Source organism: Hyperolius riggenbachi, chromosome 9 (assembly GCF_040937935.1).
Source record: "Hyperolius riggenbachi isolate aHypRig1 chromosome 9, aHypRig1.pri, whole genome shotgun sequence".
Taxonomy (NCBI): Eukaryota; Metazoa; Chordata; class Amphibia; order Anura; family Hyperoliidae; genus Hyperolius; species Hyperolius riggenbachi.
This window is the reverse complement of record NC_090654.1, coordinates 151512987-151540596: the sequence shown is the minus strand read 5'-3', so window position 1 is coordinate 151540596 and position 27610 is coordinate 151512987. Positions and strand designations below refer to the sequence as shown.

The 27610-nt window shown below is 49.6% G+C and overlaps 1 long non-coding RNA gene across 1 annotated transcript in view; it reads right to left on the bottom strand.

Annotated features, from left to right (window-relative positions):
* LOC137532753 (uncharacterized) overlaps positions 1–18079 on the bottom strand; it is a 93953-nt gene extending 75874 nt beyond the window's left edge. Inside the window, exon 1 of the long non-coding RNA XR_011023982.1 lies at positions 18052–18079. This is a non-coding gene — a long non-coding RNA (uncharacterized lncRNA). The remainder of the gene's footprint in view (positions 1–18051) is intronic.
* Between the last annotated feature and the right edge of the window lie 9531 nt (positions 18080–27610).

The window sequence follows — 27610 nt, the reverse complement described above, 5'->3', positions numbered from 1 at the left end:
AAGAAGATGTTAAAGTATCATACTATCAAAATTTGAACCACCTAGTAGGATTAATTGACACTTGAGAAGAAGATGTCAAAGTAGTCAAAGTCAAAGATAGCTTTATTGGCATGACCAAGATTCATTACAGTTATTGCCAAAGCAAGGGGAAAAAGGGGGACATGGGAGGGGGTGGGGTAGGGGGACAGTGGCTAAGCAGTCTGTGGACATTTTTTAGGTTTACAGTTCCATTATGCTCCTCTCAGTCTGTGGCATGCTGTGACATAGTGTGCAGCGATTGTCATTGTGGATTCCTCTTCTCCCAGTAGGATATATGTTTGTCTCTCGTCTTCTAGTGTGAGAAAGTCTGGGAATAGTTCCAACAATTTCTTAAAGTAAGTGTCCCTGGTTGCAGTATATTTGGGGCAGTGCAATAGGAAGTGACTTTCATCCTCAAGGGTCTTCTGCTCACAGTGTTGGCATAGTCTCTCCTCCCTGGGTTTGTACGTCTGTCTGTGTCTCCCAGACTCTATTTCGAGGTTGTGAGCACTCAATCTGTAGACACTCAGGATTTTCCTCTCTTGAGAGTTTTGCAGCATTTCCAGGTATGGGGCCATTTTATATTCTTTTTGTAGAGACTGGTATATGGTTAGCTTTTGTGACTGTTTTATTTCACTCCTCCATTTTTCCACATAGTCTTCTTTGCTCTTAGCTGTGGTGTGTTTTATCTGGACTTTTGTTATGACCTGTGGGTCGGGGGTTGGAGGGAGTATAGAGCTGACCACGACTTTCAGTGCACACGGCTTTTCTTGGTTTTCATTGTGCAGCATGGCTTTGTAGTGGGGTGAGTCGGGGCTGCTGCTCTGTAGGTGGGCCCAGAAGGACAACACTCTCTTCTGTATCTCATGCAGTATTGGGAATCTCCCCAGCTCAGCTCGGCAGGCATTGTTTGAGGTACTCCGATGGACATGGAGAAGGTGTTTGCAGAACTCAAGGTGGAATATTTCTGTTGGGCTGGATTCCCATTTTGATTGGTCTGGGTAGGTGGTGGGGCCCCATACTTCACTTCCATACAGTAGGATTGGGGTGATGACTTTGTCAAATACTTTCAGCCAGACCTTTACTGGTGGTTTGATGTGGTACAGTTCTTTCCTGATGGCATAGAACGTTCAGCATGCTTTGGCTTTTAGGGCCTCCATGGCTGACTTAAGGCTTCCTGATTTGTTGATTTCCAGACCAAGGTAGGTATATTTATCGGTTCTGCTGATTTCACAGTCTTCGAGTATAAAGGATGAGCTCTGGGCTGACCTGTTTTTCCTCTGGAACACCGTGGTTTTGGTTTTCTTTAGATTAATGGGGAGTGCCCATGTTGTGCTAAATTACTTCAGGATTTCTAGGCTGTCTTGTAGACCTTCTTTAGTTGGTGATAGCAGTAAGAGGTCATCTACGTACAGTAAGAATTTCACTGTTGTGTCATGCAGGGTGAGTCCTGGTGCTGGTGAAGCCTCTAGGGCTGAGGCTAATTTGTTGATGTATATGTTGAAAAGTGTTAGACTCAGGCTGCAACCCTGTCTTACCCCCCGACCCTGGAGGAAAAAAGGTGTTCTTTTCCCATTTACTTTCACACTGCACTTGTTCCCAGTGTATGAGCTCTTTATGACATCATGTTTTCCCTCCTATTCCGCTCTCTAGGAGTCTCAGGAACAAACCTGGATGCCACACTTAGTCAAAAGTCTTTTTAAAGTCCACAAAGCAGGCAAATATTTTTCCCTTTCTTCGTCTGTGTACATGGTGCTTGATAAGGGTGTGCAGGGTGTAGATGTGGTCGGTGGTGCGATGGTTTGGCATAAAACCTGCTTGGCTCTTACTGATAACATTGTGCTGTGTGAGAAAGGTGAGGATTCTCTTATTCAGGATGCTGTTGAACAGTTTTCCCAGTGTGCTGCTCACACAGATGCCTCTGTAGTTGGCTGGGTCATAGCGATCTCCACTCTTGTAAATGGGAGTTATGAGTCCTTCATTCCAGACCTCAGGGAAGTAACCGGCGTACAGGACCAGGTTGAATAGTTTCCATATTGCAGCATGGATTTCTGGGGAGCCAGATATGATCATTTCTGATAGAATTTCATCTGTGCCACTAGCTTTTTTGCCTTGCATGGATTTTATCTTCTCTTTTATTTCCTCCAGTGTGAAAGGTGTGTCAAGTGGGTTTTGAAAATCTTTCACCTTCTCCTCCAGGTTCTTTAATTTTCTGAATATTTGTACTTGTTCTGGGCTGAGTTATTTTATAGGAATATCTCTGTATAGGTCTTTGAAGTATTGTAGCCAGACTAGGCCATTTTGGATGTGCTGATTATTTTGTTTGGGTTTTTTGCCAATTTGTTTCCAGGTCTCCCAAAAGGAGTTGTCTTGCAGGGATTCTTCAAGCCGTTGGAGTCAATTTTGGATGTGGTTTTGTTTTTTCTTTTTAATAGTTGCTTTATTTTGACGTTGTGCGGCGTCATGTGCTGTCCTCAATTCTATGTTGTTTGGATGTCTGTGTTTTTTGTTTGATATGGCTCGTAGGTTGTTTCTTAGTGACTTGCATTCCCTGTCGAACCATTTGTTTGAGTTTTTCTTTGATGGTCTCTTTTGGGCAGTCCTTCTTATGTTGAACATTTCTGCAATGGTGTGTAATATCTGGTTGAGGTACTTTGCTGCTTGCTGCACACCTTGTTGATCAGGGTTGTAGGTATACGTTTGATAGTCCAGAAGTAGCTGTATTGCTTCTGGTCTGTTGAGAGTCTCCTTGTACTTTATGATTGATTCTCTGGACCAGGCCCGCCATCAGGGGGGTACAAGCGTGACTGCCGTCACGGGCCCGGGGCGGGCCTAGGGCCCGCAGCCTCGGGGCCCCCCCCCAGGCATTAACCTCCTGAGAGGTCTTTTCCCATGTCCCCTCCCCCAGCGGCCGCCGCTGTTAATACCTTAGCAGCGACCGCTTTCCCCTCTCCGCCGCGCGTACTTTCCAGCAGCATCTCCCGGCTGCTCTGTGTGAGGCGGCAGGAAGCATGGCTTGGTTCCCATAGTAACGGCGATACAGATCACCGTTACAGGAAGCCGCTGCCATGCTTCCTGCCGCCTCACACAGAGCAGCCGGGAGATGCTGCTGGAAAGTACGCGCCGGAGAGGGGAGAGCGCCGCTGTTAAGGTAACAACAGCGGCGGGGACGAGCACCACCTACCCATACTGGGGCACTATACTGACTATACTGGGGCACTATCCTGGCTATACTGGGGCACTATACTTGCGCGCTATACTGGGGCACTGTACTGGCTATACTGGGGCACTGTACTGGCTATACTGGGGCACTGTACTGGCTATACTGGGGCACTATACTGGCTATACTGGGGCACTATACTGGCTATACTGGGGCACTATACTGACTATACTGGGGCACTATACTGGGGCACTGTACTGGCTATACTGGGGCACTGTACTGGCTATACTGGGGCACTGTACTGGCTATACTGGGGCACTATACTGGCTATACTGGGGCACTATACTGACTATACTGGGGCACTATACTGGGGCACTGTACTGGCTATACTGGGGCACTATACTGGGGCACTATACTGGCTATACTGGGGTACTGTGCTGGCTTTACTGGGCACTGTACTGGCTATACTGGGGCACTATACTAGCTATACTGGGGCACTATACTGGCTATACTGGGGCACTGTACTGGCGCGCTATACTGGGGCACTATACTAGCGCGCTATACTGACTATACTTGGGCACTATACTGGCTATACTGGGGCACTGTACTGGCTATACTGGGGCACTATACTGGGGCACTATACTGGCTATACTGGGGTACTGTGCTGGCTTTACTGGGCACTGTACTGGCTATACTGGGGCACTATACTAGCTATACTGGGGCACTATACTGGCTATACTGGGGCACTGTACTGGCGCGCTATACTGGGGCACTGTACTGGCGCGCTATACTGGGGCACTATACTAGCGCGCTATACTGACTATACTGGGGCACTATACTGGCTATACTGGGGCACTGTACTGGCTATACTGGGGCACTATACTAGCTATACTGGGGCACTATACTGGCTATACTGGGGCACTATACTGGCTATACTGGGGCACTATACTGGGGCACTATACTGGCTATACTGGGGCACTATACTAGCTATACTGGGGCGCTATACTGGGGCACTATACTGGCTATACTGGGGCACTATACTGGCTATACTGGGGCACTATACTGGCTATACTGGGGCACTATACTGGGGCACTATACTGGCTATACTGGGGCACTATACTGGCTATACTGGGGCACTATACTGGCTATACTGGGGCACTATACTGGCTATACTGGGGCACTATACTGGCTATACTGGGGCACTATACTGGCGCACTATACTGGCGCGCTATACTGGGGCACTGTACTGGCTATACTGGGGCACTATACTGGCTATACTGGGGCACTGTACTGGGCGTGCACAGCAGTCTGTAGGGGGGCCCAGGCTTGATGTTGTGTGAGGGGCCCCAAAATTTCTGATGGCGGCCCTGCTCTGGACCATTTAAAAGTGGGTGGTAGGTTACACAGGCTTCCAAGATGTTGTTGTACAGAGGGTTTGCTTGAGGAATTGATGTAAAGTAGGATTTGGTTGTGGTCTGACAGGTGTGATTGTGGGGTGACTATGAGAGCACGGATGCTTGCAGGGTCCAGGTCACTGATGGCATAGTCCACCACACTACTACCTACATGGGAGTTTAGTGTATATCTCCCTAGAGAGTCCCCCTTGGTTCGGCCATTAAAGAGAACCCGAGGTGGGATTTAATTATGTTAGTGGGGCACAGAGGCTGGTTGTGCACACTAACACCAGCCTCTGTTGCCTCATGGTGTGCCTCCAGGACCCCCCTGCGCGCCGCTATCCCCTCCGCAGTGCTAGCGACACACAGCGTGTCGCCAGCACAATGTTTACCTATGCTGTGTCAGTCAGCGCTGCTCCCCCGCCTCCTCTGTATCGGCGCTACCCGGCCGCGTCCCTTCCCTCTAATCAGCGTGAGGGAAGGGTCGAGGGCGGGTAGCGCCGATACAGAGGAGGCGGGGGAGCGGCGCTGACTGACACCGCATAGGTAAACATTGTGCTGGCGACACGCTGTGTGTCGCTAGTACTGCGGAGGGGATATCGGTGCGCAGGGGGGTCTTGGAGGTACACCATGGGGCAACAGAGGCTGGTGTTAGTGTGCACAACCAACCTCTGTGCCCCACTAACATAATTTAAGGATGTGAAGTCCTAGACCTTTGCAGAGGTTCAGTAGTTGTTTCCCATACTTATTGACTGTGCTGTCATAGCTGTTTCTATCTTTCTGTATGGTTTCAGGGTACTGGGTCTCAGGTCCAAATATATGGAAATTGCCTTCTGAAGTGAGGTAGTCTTTTTCTGTTCCTGTTCTGGCATTTAGGTCACCGTAGCTAAGTATTTTCCCCAAGGTTTGGAAGTGAGCAGCTTCCCTTTGTAGGACTTGGTAGCTCTCTGGATCAGAGTATGGTGATTCTGCTGGTGCAATATATGCTGCACAGAAGTAAATGTCAGTCTGAGAAGAGATGATGGGGCTGCTTAACTTTAAGCAGATGTGGCTGTTCCCTCTCTTCACTGGTTTGATGTATTCTTGGAGCTCCTCCTTATACCAGATTATAATCCCTCCTGAGCAGCGGCCCTGCTTGATATATTTGTGTTTCTGGGCTGCGACAATGAATTCCCAATAACCAATGGGTGCTGATGACTCGTCCTCTGTCTGGGTCCATGTCTCTAGGAGGATCTGTATGTCCACCTTTCTTAAGGCCCATACAGATGTCGGATTTTTCCGAACGACGGGTCGTTTGAACGTCCTGTCGTTCAGTCGTCCGCACGCCAAATCGGGCGTGTGTACAAACTGTCGTTCTCGTGATAAGACTGAGTTTGAGTGATCCGGGCGGATCGCTTAAACTCAGTCTTATCACGCAAACGACAGTCTGTACACACACCCAATTTGGCGTGCGGACGACTGAACGACGGGACGTTCAAACGACCCGTTGTTTGGAAAAATCCGACGTCTGTATGGGCCTTAAGTCTTTCTTCAAAGTCTGGGTCGTTTATTTTTTATTTTCGTTCCAAAACTTGAAGCATTCAAGCCTTGAATATTCCAGCTGCTAATTATGAGGGGTTTCATGCTGTGTTTGGTTTTGTTTACCTTGTAATGAGCTGTTTATAGGGCAGTCAGTTTTCCACAGTCCATCCTTCAGCATATTGTGTGTGGCGAGAAGCAGTTTCCTTAGTTCTTCTGCCATGTCAGTGCTCTGTGGTGTTATCTCAGTTGTAGGTCTTGTGGTGACTGGGTTACTCCTTTGTTGCCATCTCAGGGGATTCACATTTTGGTTTACAGAGCGATTTATGTTATGCCTTTTGGGGGTAGTCTGGCTTGGATTGGCTGGTGCTGCCGCTGTCTGCGGTCTGGGTGCCAGGGGCCTGTTAAGCACCAGGTCTTTAAACTCTTTTGCCAGCAGGGTCACTCCTCGCTTATCGAGGTGTTTATTGTCATATAGATGCTGATCTGATATAGAGAAATGTTCTGCCAGTTGTATGTTTGCTGATGGGCTGATTTCGGTAGTCAGCTGCTTATTTATATCCTGGATTGTCTGGGGAGAGATGTCTTTTCTTGGTAGCAATTTAGACAAAATGATTTTGGAGCTAGGGAATTTTTTTTCTGTGGCCATTATTAAGGAGGACAGTTTGTCTGCAATGAGGTCTTGTCTATTGTCCAGGTTGTTTGTCCCTGTATGTATGATGATATGCTTAGGGGCAGTGAAGTTTGGCTTGTTGATGACCTCTGCTGCTTTTTCAATTGTTGGGCAGGGTATAGTTTTAACATGTTTCCCAGGTAAAAGAAGTCTTGTATTGATGTATTTCCCATTAGAATCAATTATCAGTGCTATGTCAAAGCTTGGTCTCTTTGGCTGGAGTCTCTCTGCAGAGGTGTTATTGCCTTTCTTTGAACTTTGGGATGTGTTTTCCATTTGCTTTGTTTCACTGTCCTGTAATCTTGAAATGCAGATCTCTTGATTTGTTTCTCTGGTGTGTGGAGCCATTTCCCTGGGCTGGGTGTTTATTTGTTTAAGGCTTGCAATCTCTTGTTTAAAGAGGAGCTGTTAGGCATAGTGTCTCCGGAAAAAAAAACCACTTATATAAGTAGATAAATACTTGCTGTACTTACATAACATATGCATTGCACTGTCCATGTTTTGCTTTGCAGCGAGTTATATATAGTAAATAAAGAGATTTCTATTCCTGGGAGGTTCCATTTTAGGATGGCTGTGTGTGAAGCAAATCGTGATGTCATATCCTCCCTTACTGTTTGCCCTCCTCCTTCTGATTTAGTATGCATTAGCACTCCATTTTCCCAGCCCTCAGACACTCCCACCAAGGTATGGCTTCTCATACATCATCAATGTGCGACTCTGTGGAGCTTGTTTATGACAGGATGTCAAAAACTGCTAAAGAGGATGAGTGATTTCCCAACTTACTGAAATCCTGTCTGCATGTACTTTTTTGCAGCAGTGACATAGCCTAAAGACTGCACTTGGTTTCATCCTTCGTTACACGTTACTTTTCATGCACACTGAATCCTCTTTAGAGGTGTGTGACAGCATGATCAGTTACTGGCTAATGATAGACAGACCAAACATGTCATGTCACAACTCCTCTGCACACTTATAGTGTTGCAGTTTGTCATGGGCGTATATCTGTGTAAAATAGCTCCTATGTCAACCACTATAATTGCGCCAGCCTCCAGCAGAGAGCCTCCTTCCATGCATTCTGAATGCTAGCTAGTAGCTACACACCACACAATTATTATGCTGGGCATACACGGCGCATTTTATATTATCAATCGAGCCGCTGATGGCTCGATTGATAATATTCAACCTGTCCGATCACCGCAGCGGGTCGATACCGTGCTTGATCCCCGCGGGCGGACAATGCAGAAAACGAATCGCTGATAAGGAAGTGCCCACGGGGATGAGCGGGAATCGATCCGCGCAGACGAGCAGGGATGCGCCAGCATCGAGCCAGTGGCTCGATGCCGGCGCATAAACGTGCCGTGTATGTCCAGCATTAGGCAGATTTATCAGCCAGATCGATTATTACCAATATGTTCTGATTTTCAATGGTTTTGCCGTTTGTTTTTCATGGAAGTGAACACAATTTCATCAGAAAAATTGCTTTGAAAAACTTTTTTTTAGTTCAGATGGAACACATTGAAAATAATCGAACTAGCAGGTAAATCTGCCAGACAAATGTATGGTGTGTACCTAGCCATATACTGTCCTATGTCAAGCAGAGGAGAGGCAGGAGGCTGTATGTACTGTCCTATGGAGAGGGGAAGAGAGGCAGGAGGCTGCATGTACTGTCCTATGAAGAGGGGAAGAGAGGCAGGAGGGTGCATGTACTGTCCTATGGAGAGGGGGAGCGGCAGGAGGCTGCATGTACTGTCCTATGGAGAGAGGCAGGAGGCTGCATGTACTGTCCTATGGAGAAGGGAAGAGAGGCAGGAGGCTGCATGTACTGTCCTATGGAGAGGGGAAGAGAGGCAGGAGGGTGCATGTACTGTCCTATGGAGAGGGGGAGCGGGAGGAGGCTGCATGTACTGTCCTATGGAGAGGAGGAGAGGCAGGAGGCTGCATGTACTGTCCTATGGAGAGGGGAAGAGAGGCAGGGGGGTGCATGTATTGTCCTATGGAGAGAGGAGAGGCAGGAGGCTGTATGTACTGTCCTATGGAGAGAGGCAGGAGAGGCAGGTGGCTGCATGTACTGTCCTATGGAGAGGGGAGGAGAAGCAGGAGGCTGCATGTACTGTCCTATGTCAAGCGGAGGAGAGGCAGGAGGCTGTATGTACTGTCCTATGGAGAGGGGAAGAGAGGCAGGAGGCTGCATGTACTGTCCTATGGAGAGGGGAAGAGAGGCAGGAGGGTGCATGTACTGTCCTATGGAGAGGGGGAGAGGCAGGAGGCTGCATGTACTGTCCTATGGAGAGGGGAAGAGAGGCAGGGGCGTGCATGTATTGTCCTATGGAGAGAGGAGAGGCAGGAGGCTGCATGTACTGTCCTATGAAGAGGGGAGGAGAGGCTGGAGGCTACATGTACTGTCCTATGGAGAGGGGAGGAGAGGCAGGTGGCTGCATGTACTGTCCTATGGAGAGGGGAGGAGAGGCAGGAGGCTGCATGTACTGTCCTATGTCAAGCGGAGGAGAGGCAGGAGGCTGTATGTACTGTCCTATGGAGAGGGGAAGAGAGGCAGGAGGCTGCATGTACTGTCCTATGGAGAGGGGAAGAGAGGCAGGAGGGTGCATGTACTGTCCTATGGAGAGGGGGAGAGGCAGGAGGCTGCATGTACTGTCCTATGGAGAGGGGAAGAGAGGCAGGAAGGTGCATGTACTGTCCTATGGAAAGGGGGAGAGGCAGGAGGGTGCATGTACTGTCCTATAGAGAGGAAGGAGAGGCAGGCGACTGCATATACTGTGCTAAGGAGAGGTGAGGAGAGGCAGGAGGGTGCATGTACTGTCCTATGGAGAGGGGAGGAGAGGCAGGAGGGTGCATGTACTGTCCTATGGAGAGGGGAGGAAAAGCAGGAGGGTGCATGCACTGTCTTATGGAGAGGTGAGGCAGGAGGGTGCATGTACTGTCCTATGGAGAGGGGAAGAGAGGCAGGAGGGTGCATGTACTGTCCTATGGAGAGGGGGAGCGGCAGGAGGCTGCATGTACTGTCCTATGGAGAGTGGGAGAGGCAGGAGGCTGCATGTACTGTCCTATGGAGAGGGGAAGAGAGGCAGGGGGGTGCATGTATTGTCCTATGGAGAGAGGAGAGGCAGGAGGCTGCATGTACTGTCCTATGGAGAGGGGAGGAGAGGCTGGAGGCTACATGTACTGTCCTATGGAGAGGGGAGGAGAGGCAGGTGGCTGCATGTACTGTCCTATGGAGAGGGGAGGAGAGGCAGGAGGCTGCATGTACTGTCCTATGTCAAGCGGAAGAGAGGCAGGAGGCTGCATGTACTGTCCTATGGAGAGGGGAAGAGAGGCAGGAGGGTGCATGTACTGTCCTATGGAGAGGGGGAGAGGCAGGAGGCTGTATTCCCCCCCAATACCCCCCTATGGACTGTATATCCCAGTCCCGCATGCTGTCCCTTACATCCTCCACACACCTATGGACTATATACCCCAACCCCCTTTATCCTTCCCTTATTCCCACAATCCCCCCCCCCCCCCCCCCATGTTAATGTTTTGTTTTGTTTTGCTTTGGCAATGCTAAATGTATTTGGTCCTGCCAATAAAGCTTTTTTGGATTTGGATTTGGCTGCATGTACTGTCCTATGGAGAGGGGAAGAGAGGCAGGAGCAGGGCCGGCCTTAGGTTTCACAGCGCCCTGAGCGAAACCTGATTTTGGTGCCCCCCCCCCCGTTTCGTCCTCTTTGCACGTGCGGTTGCGCGTACGCACACACTTTGGGATGTCCCCCATCTATCTGCCCCCCATCCCCTCCACTGGGCAATCCACCACAAACAATGCTGGGAATACACGGCTTGTTTTTGAGCCATTTAGATGGCTTGATAGATAATTTCCGACATGTCCGATCTCCCGCTCGATCGTTTCGCTGCTCGATTTGTGACAGCACTGAATGGAAAAGTTAAGAAAAACGAGCGGAAGATAAGAGAACCGACTGCAGAATCAAGCGGCGAAACGATCGAGTGGCAAAAATGAGCCGTGTATGCCCAGCATAATGCAGGCACCCCCAGCCACAAAACAGAAAACAGGCAGACAGCAGATCTATGCACGTATGCGCACACACACTACACACTCACACTATACACACACACACACACACACACACACACACACACACACACAATCTATACACACGGCCACACGCACACAATCTATATACACGGCCACACGCTACACACTCGCACAATCTATATACATGGCCACGCGCTACACACTCGCACAATCTAAATACACGGCCACATGCTACACACGCACACAATCTACATACACGGCCATGCGCTACACACGCACACAATCTACATACACGGCCACGCGCTACACACGCACACAATCTACATACACGGCCACGCGCTACACACGCACACAATCTATATACACGGTCACACGCACACAATCTATATACACGGTCACACGCACACAATCTATATACACGGTCACACGCACACAATCTATATACACGGCCACACACTACACATACACAGCTAGACACACAGTCTATATACACAGCTACAGAGACACACACACACACTACACTACACACAGTCTATATAAACAGCTACACACACAGTCTATATACACAGCCACACACACAGTCTATATACACACAGCTACATACACACTACACTACACTACACACAGTCTATATACACAGCTGCACACACACACTACACACAGTCAGCTACACACACACACAGTCTATATACACAGCTACACACAGTCTATATACACACAGCTACACACACACACACACACACACACACACACACACACACAGTCTATATACACACAGCTTCACACACACACACACACACACACACACACACACACACACACACACAGTCTATATACACACAGCTACACACACACACACACACACACACACACACACACACACACACACATATACATACACACACACACACACACACACACACACACAGCTACACACAGTCTATATACACACAGCTACACACACACAGCTACACACAGTCTATATACACACAGCTACACACACACACACACACACACACACACACACACACACACACACACACACACACACACACACACACACACACACACACACACACACACACACACACACACACACACACACACACACACACAGTCTATATACTGTGGACTGTTGCAGCCTCTTGCAGGATTCCACCATGCACAAACAGGGGTAGTGACCAGTTTTTCCCATACAACCAGTCTGTTGCTCAGGCTTTATTTTGCAAGTTGCTCAAAACAATAAACAAAAAGGAAAATAAACATAGCCGTCTGGCTCCTGCCTACCTCACTCAGCAGTCCTGTCTATACTAGCAACACAAATATATTTGATCACAGTCCATGAAACAAAACAGAGCAACTTACAGTTTAGCAGGTTTGCAATTACTCACAGAGCTCCTTTTCCTTGCAGCTTTCAGGCAGACTGCATACAGGAAGCTCTCCCATTGTCCAGCCTGCTAACTTAAGTACTACACCTGTGTGAGCAGCACACAGATAGGAAAAACCCGGACTGGCTCCAGGTGGTCAGGGAACCCACCCAGCTCTTCCCTGACCGGCTCCAGGACCCTAGACTGGTTTTCTTTTTCCCAATAGGCTTCAGGAAAGAAGAAAACAACAATATTCCTGGAGCCTTTTAACACATGAAGTGCTGGAATCGTGGTGCAACATATACACCATCCAGCACTTTCTCTGATAAACATTGTGACACCCTGTCACATACCTCCCCCCTCTGTTCGAACCCGTGGGTACGGACACTTTCCATAAACATACAATAAGTACGGGAGAGAGCATCAGCATTAGCCTGCAGCTTTCCAGCTCTGTGCTCCACTGAGAAGTTGTAGTCTTGTAGAGACAGGAACCAGCGAGTTACTCTCGCATTCTGACCTTTTGCTTGTGCCATCCAGGTAAGGGGGGAGTGATCAGTCACCAAACGAAACCGACGGCCAAGCAGATAGTATCGTAGAGCCTCCAAGGCCCATTTGATGGCCAAACACTCACGCTCCACAATACTATAGTTTTTCTCAGCCGGAGTTAATTTTCTACTCAAGTATACCACTGGATGCTCCTCTCCATGCACCATCTGTGACAACACAGCGCCTAGGCCCACATTGGACGCATCCGTTTGTACCACAAACTTTTTTTTGAAATCAGGAGCAATCAAGACTGGCCCACTACATAACACTTCCTTGAGTTTACAGAATGCAACCTCAGCATCTTTGTTCCAAGTAATTCCCCCTGAGCTTTTGCCTTTGATTAGGTTCGTAAGTGGGGCAGCTATGGTGGCAAAATCTGGGACAAACCTCTGGTAATATCCTACCATGCCCAGAAATGTCCTGACCTGCTTTTTTGTGCAAGGTTGAGGCCATTCCTTGATTGCGTGTACCTTTTGGACCTGGGGTCTGATGAGGCCTTTTCCAATAATGTACCCTAGGTATCGTGCCTCTTCGAGGCCCAGGGCACATTTCTTTGGATTGGCAGTCAGACCGGCCTGCCGAATGGAGTTGATAACAGCTTGAACTTTGGGAAGATGACTTTCCAAGTCCGAACTGAATATCACAACGTCGTCAAGGTACGCCGATGCAAAATGCTGGTGTGGTCTGAGGACCTCATCCATCAGCCTCTGGAAGGTGGCTGGGGCCCCATGAAGCCCAAATGGCATTCGCACATAATGGAACAAGCCCTGTGGGGAAGAAAATGCTGTCTTCTCTCTAGCAGTTGGAGTAAGTGGAATCTGCCAGTACCCTCTGGTTAGATCCAGGGTGGTAATGTACCTTGCTGGCCCTAATCTTTCTATTAACTCATCCACCCGTGGCATCGGATAAGTGTCAAACTTTGAGACCTCGTTAAGTTTACGAAAATCATTGCAAAACCGCAATGAACCATCAGGTTTTGGTACCAAGACAATAGGGCTACTCCACTCACTATGTGATGGTTCAATAACCCCTAGTTCCAACATTCTCTGAATTTCCCCTGCTACTGCCTGCCTGCGGGCTTCAGGAATACGATATGGCTTCAGGCGAACCCGAGCTTGTGGATCGGTAACAATATCATGCTCAATGACATGAGTGCACCCTGGCAAATCTGAAAATACGTCAGCATTTCTAAGGAGGAATTCTTTTACTTCTTGGGCTTGGGGCCTTGATAAAGCCTCCGAGACCCTCACCTCAGGAACTCCTCCCTGGAGTGAAGGACTGAGACGCTCAGCTGCCATTGAGACTAAAGGGTCCTTCCAGGCCTTGATTAAATTAACATGATAGATCTGTATCTTTTTCCGTTTGTCAGGTTGGTGTACTTTATAATTCACATCCCCCATTTTTTCCACAATTTCATAGGGACCTTGCCACTTTGCTAGAAATTTACTTTCTGCTGTGGGGACCAGAACCAGGACCCGATCACCTGGCTCAAAAACCCTGAGTCTGGCTCCCCGATTATAGATACGACTCTGGGCTTCTTGAGCCTGCCTCATATGTTCCTGAACTATGGGCATTACTGCTGTGATGCGGTCCTGCATCTGTAAAACATGTTCCACAACTGAGCGGTGAGGAGAAGGCTCCTCTTCCCATGATTCTTTTGCAATATCTAAAAGTCCCCGGGGGTGTCGCCCGTACAAAAGCTCAAACGGGGAAAACCCAGTAGATGACTGAGGTACTTCACGAACTGCAAACATCAAGTAAGGGAGTAGGCAATCCCAGTCTCTCCCGTCTGCATCAACGACCCTTTTTAACATACTTTTGAGAGTTTTATTGAATCGCTCTACCAACCCGTCAGTTTGAGGGTGGTAGACTGATGTCCTTAACTGTTGTATACCCAGTAATTTACACAAATCTTTCATTACCCTAGACATAAAGGGCGTTCCTTGATCTGTCAGGATCTCTTTGGGTATACCTGTTCTAGCAAACATGTGAAACAGTTCCCGGGCAATTGTTTTAGCTGATGTGTTCCGTAAGGGAATCGCCTCTGGATATCTTGTGGCGTAGTCTAAAACCACCAGAATGTATTGATGTCCCTTTGCAGACTTCACCAGGGGCCCCACCAGATCCATAGCAATCCGGTGAAAAGGTACCTCAATGATGGGTAGTGGTACCAAGGGGCCCCGGAAATGAGGAGCAGGGGACGTCAACTGACATTCTGGGCAAGACCCACAGTAACGTTTGATTTCTGAAAACACCCCAGGCCAAAAAAACCTTTGGAGCACTCGTTGCTGAGTCTTCTCAGCAGCCAAGTGTCCTCCCATTGGGTTTTTATGAGCCAGGTCAAGTACAATTTTTCTGTGTGAACTAGGAACAACCAGTTGTTCCACCATTTCACCTCTTATATTATCAACACGATAAAGGAGATTATGGTTGACAACAAACTGAGGATACACATTCTCCAATCCTGTACCCTGGGCAACACCATTAATCACAGCCACATTTTCCCAAGCATGAGCTAAGGTTGGATCCCTTAACTGGGATGTGCCAAAGTTATCCTGAGAATACTCCAGTTCTGGCATAGGTGACTCTTCCACAGTCTCCTGGGACGCTTCAGTGTCCCCAACCAACACAGAGAGAGGGAATTGGTCAGGCTCAAGTGGGGCTACCCTTACAGCTGAGACTTCAGAACTTGAGTCCCCAATTTCTGGCAAAGAAGCTGAACATTCATCTCCCAAAGTTAAGGGAGTCTGGGGTGGGAACTCGACCTTCCAGAGTTCCCAAAACAAGGGAAAGTCACGTCCCAGTATAACACTATGCATCAATGATTTAGACACTCCAACCTCATGGGGTGTTACACCAAATTGGGTTTCAATTGGGACCACCGCTGTACCATAACTCTTTGCATCACCATGTATGCACAAAACACCAATACACTGTTTTTTCATCTGGTCTGGTGCTACCAGATCTGAATGTACAAGCGTGACCAGGCTCCCAGAGTCTAGCAATGCCTGGACACTCCTTCCACCCACTTTGACCAGCGCCATGTGGGCCACAGCAGATGTCAGACACGCAGGATGGGCAAAGAAGGATAACCGCCGTGCTGCTTCACACTCCATGGGCTCTGTGACCATAGGACACTTGGCAGCTACATGCCCCCAAGCTTTACACCGCCAGCACTGGATACTGGAGCCTGGTAGAGTATCTTTCGAACACCTGGTATCCATGTTGGTCTTCACCCATGTTTTAGAACCCCCAGGAGAACTTAGGGCTGATGTGCCTCTTCCTGGCCCTGCTGGCAGACGCCGCTTTGCAGGTAAGTTCTCTGGAGCCGACACACCTGCTAAAAACCCTTCTGCCGCTAGGTAGCGTTCTACCATCTCAACCAACTCATCTGCGGACTTTGGATCAGCATGACTAACCCACTTTCTTAACTCATGCGGCAGAGCTGTCAAGAATCGATCCATCGTGACCCTTTCGACAATCTGGGGTGCAGTGAGTATCTCAGGTTGTAACCATTTTCGCACAAGATAAATCAAATCATGCATCTGTGACCTGGGAGACTTATTAGACAGGTAATTCCAACGGTGCACTCGTTGGGCCCGCACAGCTGGAGTGACCCCCAACCGGCGGAGAATTTCTAGTTTTAATTTCTCATAGTCCTGAGCATCCTCAGCAGTCAAATCAAAATATGCTTTCTGAGAATCACCGGTTAGAAACGGAGCAACCAAGCCTGCCCACTGGGTCTTAGGCCACGCCTCTCGCTCTGCTGTACGCTCAAATGTATTCAGAAATGCTTCCACATCATCATGTGGAGTCATCTTTTGGAGAAAGTGGCTTGCTTTAACCAAGCCACTGTTACCAGTGGCACTGCCAGCTTGTTCCTGGCGCAAGTTCAGCTGCTGCAGAACCTCCGCAAGGGTTTCTCTGTCTTTCCTGGCAGCTTCAGCTTGCACATTCCTATCTCTCTCTGCTGCCTCAGCCAGGGCTGTCACCTGAGCACTCAGCAGACGTACAATTTCCTGCTGTGCCTCCTGCTGGGCAGCCTGCTGTGCAGCCAGCGCCTCCTGCTGGGCAGCCTGCTGTGCATTAGTCTCTCGCTGCAGCACATTTGCCTCTTGCTGGGCTGCACTAAGTTGAGCCAAGCGTAACACAAGATCTTCCATCGTTTTTACAAACAGCAGACGTGATGCAATGCAACCAACTTGCTAGATGAAACGCACTTGGTAGGGAATCTTTATGCCCGCATCCGAGCACCAATTGTGGACTGTTGCAGCCTCTTGCAGGATTCCACCATGCACAAACAGGGGTAGTGACCAGTTTTTCCCATACAACCAGTCTGTTGCTCAGGCTTTATTTTGCAAGTTGCTCAAAACAATAAACAAAAAGGAAAATAAACATAGCCGTCTGGCTCCTGCCTACCTCACTCAGCAGTCCTGTCTATACTAGCAACACAAATATATTTGATCACAGTCCATGAAACAAAACAGAGCAACTTACAGTTTAGCAGGTTTGCAATTACTCACAGAGCTCCTTTTCCTTGCAGCTTTCAGGCAGACTGCATACAGGAAGCTCTCCCATTGTCCAGCCTGCTAACTTAAGTACTACACCTGTGTGAGCAGCACACAGATAGGAAAAACCCGGACTGGCTCCAGGTGGTCAGGGAACCCACCCAGCTCTTCCCTGACCGGCTCCAGGACCCTAGACTGGTTTTCTTTTTCCCAATAGGCTTCAGGAAAGAAGAAAACAACAATATTCCTGGAGCCTTTTAACACATGAAGTGCTGGAATCGTGGTGCAACATATACACCATCCAGCACTTTCTCTGATAAACATTGTGACACCCTGTCACAATACACACAGCTACACACACAGTCTATATACACACAGCTACACACACACACACACACACACACACACACACACACACACACACACACACACACACACACACACACACACACACACACACACACACACACACACACACACACACACACACACACACACACACACACACACACAGTCTATATGCACACAGCTACACACAGTCTATATGCACACAGCTACACACAGTCTATACACACACAGTCTATATATACACACACAGTCTATATACACACACACAGCTACACACAGCTACACACACACACACACACACACATACTACACACACACACAAACACACACACACACACACACACACACACAGTCTATATATACACACAGCTACACACACTACATTCTAGCAGCGGCAGACAGGACAAGACAGTTTGTAGGAGCTTGCTCCAGAAAGAAAACGACACAAATTCTAACAGCCCACAAGAGGATTACCTCGCCACCTCGGACTGCTCCTCTATCCATCCAGCGTGCTTGAAGGGGCGGGGAGGGGGGCTGATAAGGAAGTCCGAGCGTTGGAGAAGTATGTCTCCTCCAGGTCCTAGTGCCCGCTTCTGCACTGGACAACAGCCTGCTCTGCTCGCAGTTTGTGCCCTAGTTGTCCGCCTACTTGTTATTGCCAGAGGCAGGAGCGCCCACCCTGAAGCCGGCGCCCTGAGCGATCGCTCCGGTCGCTCAGGTCAAAGGCCGGCCCTGGGCAGGAGGGTGCATGTACAGTCCTATGGAGAGGGGGAGAGGCAGGAGGGTGCATGTACTGTCCTATAGAGAGGAAGGAGAGGCAGGCGACTGCATATACTGTGCTAAGGAGAGGTGAGGAGAGGCAGGAGGGTGCATGTACTGTCCTATGGAGAGGGGAGGAGAGGCAGGAGTGTGCATGTACTGTCCTATGGAGAGGTGGAGAGGCAGGAGGCTGCATATACTGTCCTATGGAGAGGGGAGGAGGGGCAGGAGGGTGCATGTACTGTCCTATGGAGAGGGGGAGAGGCAGGAGGCTGCATGTACTGTGCTATAGAGAGAGGAGGAGAGGCAGGAGGGTGCATGTACTGTCCTATGGAGAGGGGAGGAGAGGCAGGAGGGTGCATGTACTGTCCTATGGAGAGGGAAGGAGAGACAGGAGGGTGCATGTACTGTCCTATGGAGAGGGGGAGAGGCAGGAGGCTGCATGTACTGTCCTATGGAGAGGGGAGAAGGGGCAGAAGGCTGCATGTACTGTGCTATGGAGAGGGGAGGAGAGGCAGGAGGGTGCATGTACTGTCCTATGGAGAGGGGAGGAGAAGCAGGAGGGTGCATGTACTGTCTTATGGAGAGGGGGAGAGGCAGGAGGGTGCATGTACTGTCCTGTGGAGAGGGGGAGAGGCAGGAGAGTGCATGTACTGTCCTATGGAGAGGGGAGGAGAGGCAGGAGGGTGCATGTACTGTGCTATGGAGAGGGGAGGAGAGGCAGGAGGGTGCATATACTGTCCTATGAAGAGGGGAGGAGAGGCAGGAGGGTGCATGTACTGTCCTATGGAGAGGGGAGGAGAGGCAGGAGGGTGCATGTACTGTCCTATGGAGAGGGGAGGAGAAGCAGGAGGGTGCATGTACTGTCTTATGGAGAGGTGAGGCAGGAGGGTGCATGTACTGTCCTATAGAGAGGGGGAGAGGCAGGAGGGTGCATGTACTGTTCTATGGAGAGGGGGAGAGGCAGGAGGCTGCATTTACTGTCCTATGGAGAGGGGAGGAGAGGCAGGAGGGTGCATGTACTGTCCTAAGGAGAGGGGAGGAGAGGCAGGAGGGTGCATGTACTGTCCTATGGAGAGGGGAGGAGAGGCAGGAGGGTGCATGTACTGTCCTATGGAGAGGGGAAGAGGCAGGAGGCTGCATGTACTGTCCTATGGAGAGGGGAGGAGGGGCAGAAGGCTGCATGTACTGTGCTATGGAGAGGGGAGGAGAGGCAGGAGGGTGCATGTACTGTCCTATGGAGAGGGGAGGAGAAGCAGGAGGGTGCATGTACTGTCCTATGGAGAGGGGGAGAGGCAGGAGGGTGCATATACTGTCCTATGAAGAGGGGAGGAGAGGCAGGAGGGTGCATGTACTGTCCTATGGAGAGGGGAGGAGAGGCAGGAGGGTGCATGTACTGTCCTATAGAGAGGGGGAGAGGCAGGAGGCTGCATGTACTGTCCTATAGAGAGGGGGAGAGGCAGGAAGGTGCATGTACTGTCCTATGGAAAGGGGAGGAGAGGCAGGAGGGTGCATGTACTGTGCTATGGAGAGGGGAGGAGAGGCAGGAGGGTGCATGTACTGTCCTATGGAGAGGGGGAGAGGCAGGAGGCTGCATGTACTGTGCTATGGAGAGGGGAGGAGAGGCAGGAGGGTGCATGTACTGTCCTATAGAAAGGGGGAGAGGCAGGAGGGTGCATGTACTGTTCTATGGAGAGGGGGAGAGGCAGGAGGCTGCATATGCTGTCCTATGGAGAGGGGAGGAGGGGCAGGAGGCTGCATGTACTGTCCTATGGAGAGGGGAAGAGAGGCAGGAGGGTGCATGTACTGTCCTAAGGAGAGGGGAGGAGAAGCAGGAGGGTGCATGTACTGTCCTATGGAGAGGGGAAGAGAGGCAGGAGGGTGCATGTACTGTCCTATGGAGAGGGGGAGAGGCAGGAGGCTGCATGTACTGTGCTATGGAGAGGGGAGGAGAGGCAGGAGGGTGCATGTACTGTCCTATGGAGAGGGGAGGAGAGGCAGGAGGGTGCATGTACTGTCCTATGGAGAGGGGGAGAGGCAGGAGGCTGCATGTACTATCCTTTGGAGAGGGGAGGAGGGGCAGAAGGCTGCATGTACTGTGCTATGGAGAGGGGAGGAGAGGTAGGAGGGTGCATGTACTGTCCTATGGAGAGGGGAGGAGAAGCAGGAGGGTGCAGGAGGCTGCATGTACTGTGCTATGGAGAGGGGGGGAGAGGCAGGAGGGTGCATGTACTGTCCTATGGAGAGGGGAAGAGAGGCAGGAGGGTGCATGTACTGTCCTATGGAGAGGGGGAGAGGCAGGAGGCTGCATGTACTATCCTATGGAGAGGGGAGGAGGGGCAGAAGGCTGCATGTACTGTGCTATGGAGAGGGGAGGAGAGGCAGGAGGGTGCATGTACTGTCCTATGGAGAGGGGAGGAGAAGCAGGAGGGTGCATGTACTGTCCTATGGAGAGGGGGAGAGGCAGGAGGGTGCATGTACTGTCCTATGGAGAGGGGAAGAGAGGCAGGAGGGTGCATGTACTGTGCTATGGAGAGGGGAGGAGAGTCAGGAGGGTGCATGTACTGTGCTATGGAGAGGGGAGGAGAGGCAGGAGGGTGCATATGCTGTCCTATGAAGAGGGGAGGAGAGGCAGGAGGGTGCATGTACTGTCCTATGGAGAGGGGAGGAGAGGCAGGAGGGTGCATATGCTGTCCTATGGAGTGGGGAGGAGAAGCAGGAGGGTGCATGTACTGTCCTATGGAGAGGTGAGGCAGGAGGGTGCATGTACTGTCCTATGGAAAGGGGAGGAGAGGCAGGAGGGTGCATGTACTGTGCTATGGAGAGGGGAGGAGAGGCAGGAGGGTGCATGTACTGTCCTATGGAGAGGGGAGGAGAAGCAGGAGGGTGCATGTACTGTCCTATGGAGAGGTGAGGCAGGAGGGTGCATGTACTGTCCTATAGAAAGGGGGAGAGGCAGGAGGGTGCATGTACTGTTCTATGGAGAGGGGGAAAGGCAGGAGGCTGCATATGCTGTCCTATGGAGAGGGGAGGAGGGGCAGGAGGCTGCATGTACTGTGCTATGGAGAGGGGAGGAGAGGCAGGAGGGTGCATGTACTGTCCTATGGAGAGGGGAAGAGAGGCAGGAGGGTGCATGTACTGTCCTATGGAGAGGGGGAGAGGCAGTATGTACTGTCCTATGGAGAGGGGAGGAGAGGCAGGAGGGTGCATGTACTGTCCTATGGAGAGGGGAGGAGAGGCAGGAGGATGCGTGTACTGTCCTATGGAGAGGCAGGAGGCTGCATGTACTGTCCTATGGAGAGGGGAGGAGGGGCAGAAGGCTGCATGTACTGTGCTATGGAGAGGGGAGGAGAGGCAGGAGCGTGCATGTACTGTCCTATGGAGAGGGGAGGAGAAGCAGGAGGGTGCATGTACTGTCCTATGGAGGAGTACATTTGAAATCGGCGCCGGTAGACTTGGGCGCAGGATACAGCGGTATATGGCTGATCCTGCTTCTGCACAAGTCCCGGCCGTTTTAATTACTATTCCACCTCCAGGCCGACATGGATAGTGGGGGAATGAAATAATTCGGCTTCCAGCGATTGCTGGAGGCCGAATTATTGTGTTTTTTAAGCAACCTCGGCTCCGTCTCCTGACGGAGCCGACGTTACTCACTGAGCGCTGCAATAGGAGTGATTCCTATTGTAGTCTATGGAGGCGCCGGCTGCGCCCAAATCTAGCAGCGCTAAAAAGCACTGCTCCGCTATGGAGAGGGGGAGAGGCAGGAGGGTGCATGTACTGTGCTATGGAGAGGGGAGGAGAGGCAGGAGGGTGCATGTACTGTCCTATGGAGAGGGGAGGAGAAGCAGGAGGGTGCATGTACTGTCCTATGGAGAGGCAGGAGGGTGCATGTACTGTCCTATGGAGAGGGGGAGAGGCAGGAGGGTGCATGTACTGTGCTACGGAGAGGGGAGGAGAGGCTGGAGGGTGCATATACTGTCCTATAGAGAGGGGGAGAGGCAGGAGGCTGCATATACTGTCCTATGGAGAGGGGAGGAGGGGCAGGAGGCTGCATGTACTGTCCTATGGAGAGGGGAGAGGCAGGAGGCTGCATGTACTGTCCTATGGAGAAGGGAAGAGAGGCAGGAGGCTGCATGTACTGTCCTAAGGGAAGGAGAGGCAGGACGGTGCATGTACTGTCCTGTCCTATGGAGAGGCAGGTGACTGCATGTACTGTCCTGTCCTATGGAGAGGGGAGGAGAGGCAGGAGGCTGCATGTACTGTCCTATGGAGGGAGAGGAGAGGCAGCCACGCCTCGGCTCCTCTCTGATTGGCAATAGAGAGACGTCACCGACGTCATCTGTAGTTGCCGACGGTGCACAGGAGGCTGCTTGCGTTGGTGACCAGAAGGACGGTGGAGATCGTTGGCGGATGCCGGAGCGCGGATCCCAGACCCGGAGGAGGGAAGACCCTATGTGGACAGACGGAAGACCGGCAGAGGGGAACCCCACCGCATTGCTTGCTGAGGCTGCTGAAAGAGGAAGAAGGAAAAGAGCGACGTGTGGTAATGTATTTTTTTTCATTACAGGCACCACCACTGCACATCTCTGCAAGCTAATGGGGCAGACCTATACCTATAACGATACTAGGGGCAGATATATAACTGTACTGGTTGAAGCTCTATACTGGGGGCAGATGCAGACCTATACCGGGGGAGACCTACACCTATACTGGGGGAAGATGTATGCTTATACTGGGGGTAGATGTATGCTTATACTGGGGGCAGATGTATGCCTATACTGGGGCAGATGTATGCCTATACTGGGGGGAGACCTATACATCTACCCCCAGTATAGGTATAGTTCTGCCCCAGTATAGGTATACATATACCCCCAGTATAGGTATAGTTCTGTCCCCGGTATATAGGGGCGCATCTGCCCCCAGCATAGGTATACCCCCAGTATAGGTATGCTTCTGCCCCAGTATAGTTAATGTTTTGTCCCCAGTATAGGTATGTTTCTGCCCCAGCATAGGTGCACGTCTGCCCCCAGTGTAGGTATAGGTCTTCCCCCAGTATAGGTATGCACCTGGTAGAGGTCTGTCCCCGGTATAGGTCTTCTCCCCCTTCATGTAGGTATGTCTTCCCCAGTATAGGTATAGGTCTGCCCCCAGCGTGGGTATGAGTCTGCCCTTTGTATAGATCTGCCCCCAGTTTAGCTATAGCTCAGCGCCTAGTATAGTTCTTCACCCAGTACAGGTATATATCTGACCCCAGTATAGGTAATTGTCTGCCCCCATACAGGTCTTCCCCCAGTGTAGGTATAGGTCTGCCCCTTATATAGGTCTTCCCACAGTGTAGGTATAGGTCTGCCCCTGTACAGGTCTTCCCCCAGTGTAGGTATAGGTCTGCCCCTGTATAGGTCTTCCCCCAGTGTAGGTATAGGTCTGCCCCCCGATATAGGTCTTCCCCCAGTGTAGGTATAGGTCTGCCCCCCGATATAGGTCTTCCCCCAGTGTAGGTATAGGTCTGCCCCCGATATAGGTTTTCCCCCAGTGTAGGTATAGGTCCGCCCCCCATATAGGTCTTCCCCCAGTGTAGGTATAGGTCTGCCCCTGTATAGGTCTTCCCCCAGTGTAGGTATAGGTCTGCCCCCCGATATAGGTCTTCCCCCAGTGTAGGTATAGGTCTGCCCCCGATATAGGTCTTCCCCCAGTGTAGGTATATGTCTTCCCCCAGTGTAGGTATAGGTCTGCCCCCATATAGGTCTTTCCCCGTGTAGGTATAGGTCTGCCCCCATATAGGCTTTTCCCCTGGTAGGTATAGGTCTGCCCCCGATATAGGTCTTTCCCCAGTGTAGGTATAGGTCTGCCCCCAATATAGGTCTTCCCCCAGTGTAGGTATAGGTCTGCCCCCATATAGGTCTTTCCCCGTGTAGGTATAGGTCTGCCCCCGATATAGGTCTTCCCCCAGTGTAGTTATAGGTCCGCCCCCCCATATAGATCTACCCCCAGTGTAGGTATAGGTCTGCCCTCATTAGTATGCAGAGATGCGCAGCGGTGGTGCGTGTAATAAAAAAAAAATACATTACCACACGTCACTCTTCTCTGTCAGCAGCCTCGGCAAGTTCCCCTCCAGCTGGATTAGTCGTCCGTCCGCATAGGGTCTACCCTCCTCCGGGTCTGGATCCGTTCTCCGCTATCTCCTGTCTTCTCTCTCCTGTCTTCTGGTCGCCGCTGAAAACAGCCTCATATTCACTCCTCCGGCAACTACAGATGACGTCGCTGACAGTGACTTCTCTGTATTGCCAATCAGAGAGGAGAAGAGGCGTGGCTGGGGAAAATGTGAGGGGCAGAGGAAGCAGCCAATCGGGCTGCACTACTGCATACAGGGGAGGAATATGAAATGAAGGGGAGGCACAGGGAACAGTAAAGGAGAAAAAAAAGCCGCCCAGCATTCACTGCTACTTCTCTTGCGGCTCTGCATACGAATTAGGAGCTGGGGGCAAGAGAATTTATAAATCATATTAATGTAAAAGTGTGAATGTTTTTTCAATGTGCCAGTGCCTTTTTATCATCTTTGTAGGCTTTATTAAAGAGGGATATAAAAAACTATTTTTAAATTCATGCCTAACAGTTAAGCTGGCCATACACTGGCCCGATTTGCCGCCGTTTCGACAGCAGATTCGATCACTGGGATCGAATCTGCTGCCAATCGTTTGCGCTACACGCCGAATTTCGATCCATTCCGTCCGATCCCGTCGATCGCGCCGTGCGGAAAATAACCGTCGATCGCCCGCGGGTAAAGAGAGCATCGCTAGCGGCGTTCGAGTACCCGACGACCGACGCAATAGAGCTGCAATACATTACCTGCTCCGCCGGCGCGGCTCCCGGGTCTCCGCTCTTCATTCTCCGCTCTGGTCTGGTCTCCGGCATGCTTCCCTTCTTGCTGTCCCTGCAGGAAGTTCAAACAGTAGAGGGCGCTCTACTGTTTAAACTTCCCCCAGACAGGAAGAAGGGAAGCATGCCGGAGACCAGACCAGACCAGAGCGGAGAAGAAGAGCGGAGATCCGGGAGTCGCGCCGGCGGAGCAGGTAATGTATGCGGGATGGGGGGAAGCGGCGGCAGCACCACCACCACCACAGATTGTGAACGGTTTCAGGCTGAAATTGGTTCACAATCTGTTTGCAGTAAAGGTAGCCATACAATCCCTTTTTGATCAGATTCGATCAGATAGGGATCTGTCTGTTGGTCGAATCTGATGGCAAATCGACCAGTGTATGGCTACCTTTACTCTTTAAGCTGGTTGTTTTCAGTTTGCAGTCTATCACTTGCATCTTTGAGTGACTTCAATTCCACTTTTAGTTGGTTAATTGTAATCTCATTGTCACTTTTGTTTTTTGCAATCTGCTCTCTGAAAAGGTGAAAGTCTCTTTCCAGTTCAGATAAACTGTCTTTGAGGATGTCTTGTGAAGTATGTGATGTTATCACACCAGATGCAGCCTTGCCTCTGGAGGATGGTTTGGTATGTTTATGTCCACTGTTTATGGCATCTGGATCTGGCTGGTTTTCTATTTGACTTATTACTTGATTTTGCATGTGAGGATACAGCTTTTCAAACTCATCCAGGTAGTGTTGTACACCTTGTATCATGATTGTGCCAGTGTGGTGCACGCTAACAGTCAGCAAAACAGTCTCTGAGTCTTCCTGATCCATAATTCTTATTTGTTTCCCATTTGGCATACTTCCTAATATAGTGTTCTTGAATTGGTGGCAGATAGCAGTATGCCAGGCCTCGGTTTCCTCTGTGTGAAATAACAGATCTGTTTTTATTCTGGGTTTTGATGAGAAGTCTGCATAAAGAGTCTCTGGGTTATCTTGAATTATTTTCTGTTTTTGAGCTTTCTTGCTTTTCCTCTTGGGTGTGTAAACAATCTCCAGGGTGTCAGACAGAGACCCCCTGCTGGCTGTGCTGGGCTCCTCTGTTACATGGCTAGTCTTTTGTTCTGCTGGTTTTAAGCTTTCCATTGTAAAATGGCTAAGTAAACTGTTCTTATTTCTATAGAGTATGTAATATTTAGCAGAATGCCCTTACCTCAAAGGACTCAGTTCTGCAGACTTGGCCGGTTCTGGAGATGGTTTCTGCTGTTGTTAGGATCTGTTGGTTGACAGGATTTGGTTTGCTGCTGCTTGCTTTCCTTTAATCTTCTCTACATTTCCTCTGAGTGGTCCAGCTTGATAATCCTTTTTGGTGTCTTTTATTGTTTTTCCTTCTTTTCATTCAGATTTCATTCAGATTGTTTGCATTTTAAGCTTTAGTCTTCCATAGGCTGCTTAATTTTTCACATTATTTCCCTTTAGTTGCTCATTACAAGGTAAAATTAGGTGGGCTTTCAGGAGCTCATGCTTAGAGCTGCTTGTCTCTTGTGAAGTAGACCACCATAAAGTATCATACTGTCCAAATTCGAACCACCTGGTAGGATTAATTGACAATTGATAAGAAGATGTCAAACTATCATACTATTAAAATTTGAACTACCTGGTAGGATTAATTGACAATTGATAAGATGTCAAAGTATCATACTATCAAAAGTTCAACCACTAGGTAGGATTAATTGACACTTGATAAGAAGATGTCAAAGTATCATACTGTCAAAATTCGAACCACCTGGTAGGATTAATTGACAATTGATAAGAAGATGTCAAAGTATCATACTATCAAAATTTCAACCACTAGCTAGGATTAATTGGCACTTGATAAGATGTCAAAGTATCATACTGTCAAAATTCGAACCACCTGGTAGGATTAATTGACAATTGATAAGAAGATGTCAAAGTATCATACTATCAAAATTTGAACCACCTGGTAGGATTATTTGACACTTGATAAGAAGATGTCAAAGTATCATACTATCAAAATTTGAACTACCTGGTAGGATTAATTGACAATTGATGAGAGGATATCAAAGTATCATACTATCAAAATTTGAACTACCTGGTAGGATTAATTGACAATTGATAAGAAGATGTCAAAGTATCATACTATTAAAATTTGAACTACCAGGATTAATTGACATTAGATATGTGAGTTTGTCTAGATATCCTACTTAATCATTTTTTTCATACCAAGTCGGATAAAATTATAGGCATTTATTTTTGTCCAATGGACCTGCCTTTCAGAATATTTTCCAAAAGTATAAATTTGGCAAAGTTAACTTTGCCAAATCTTGTGATGGCTCTTTTGCACTAGGCATGAAAATGGCTGTTTTAACGCAACGGACATTTTCTATGTTTTGTT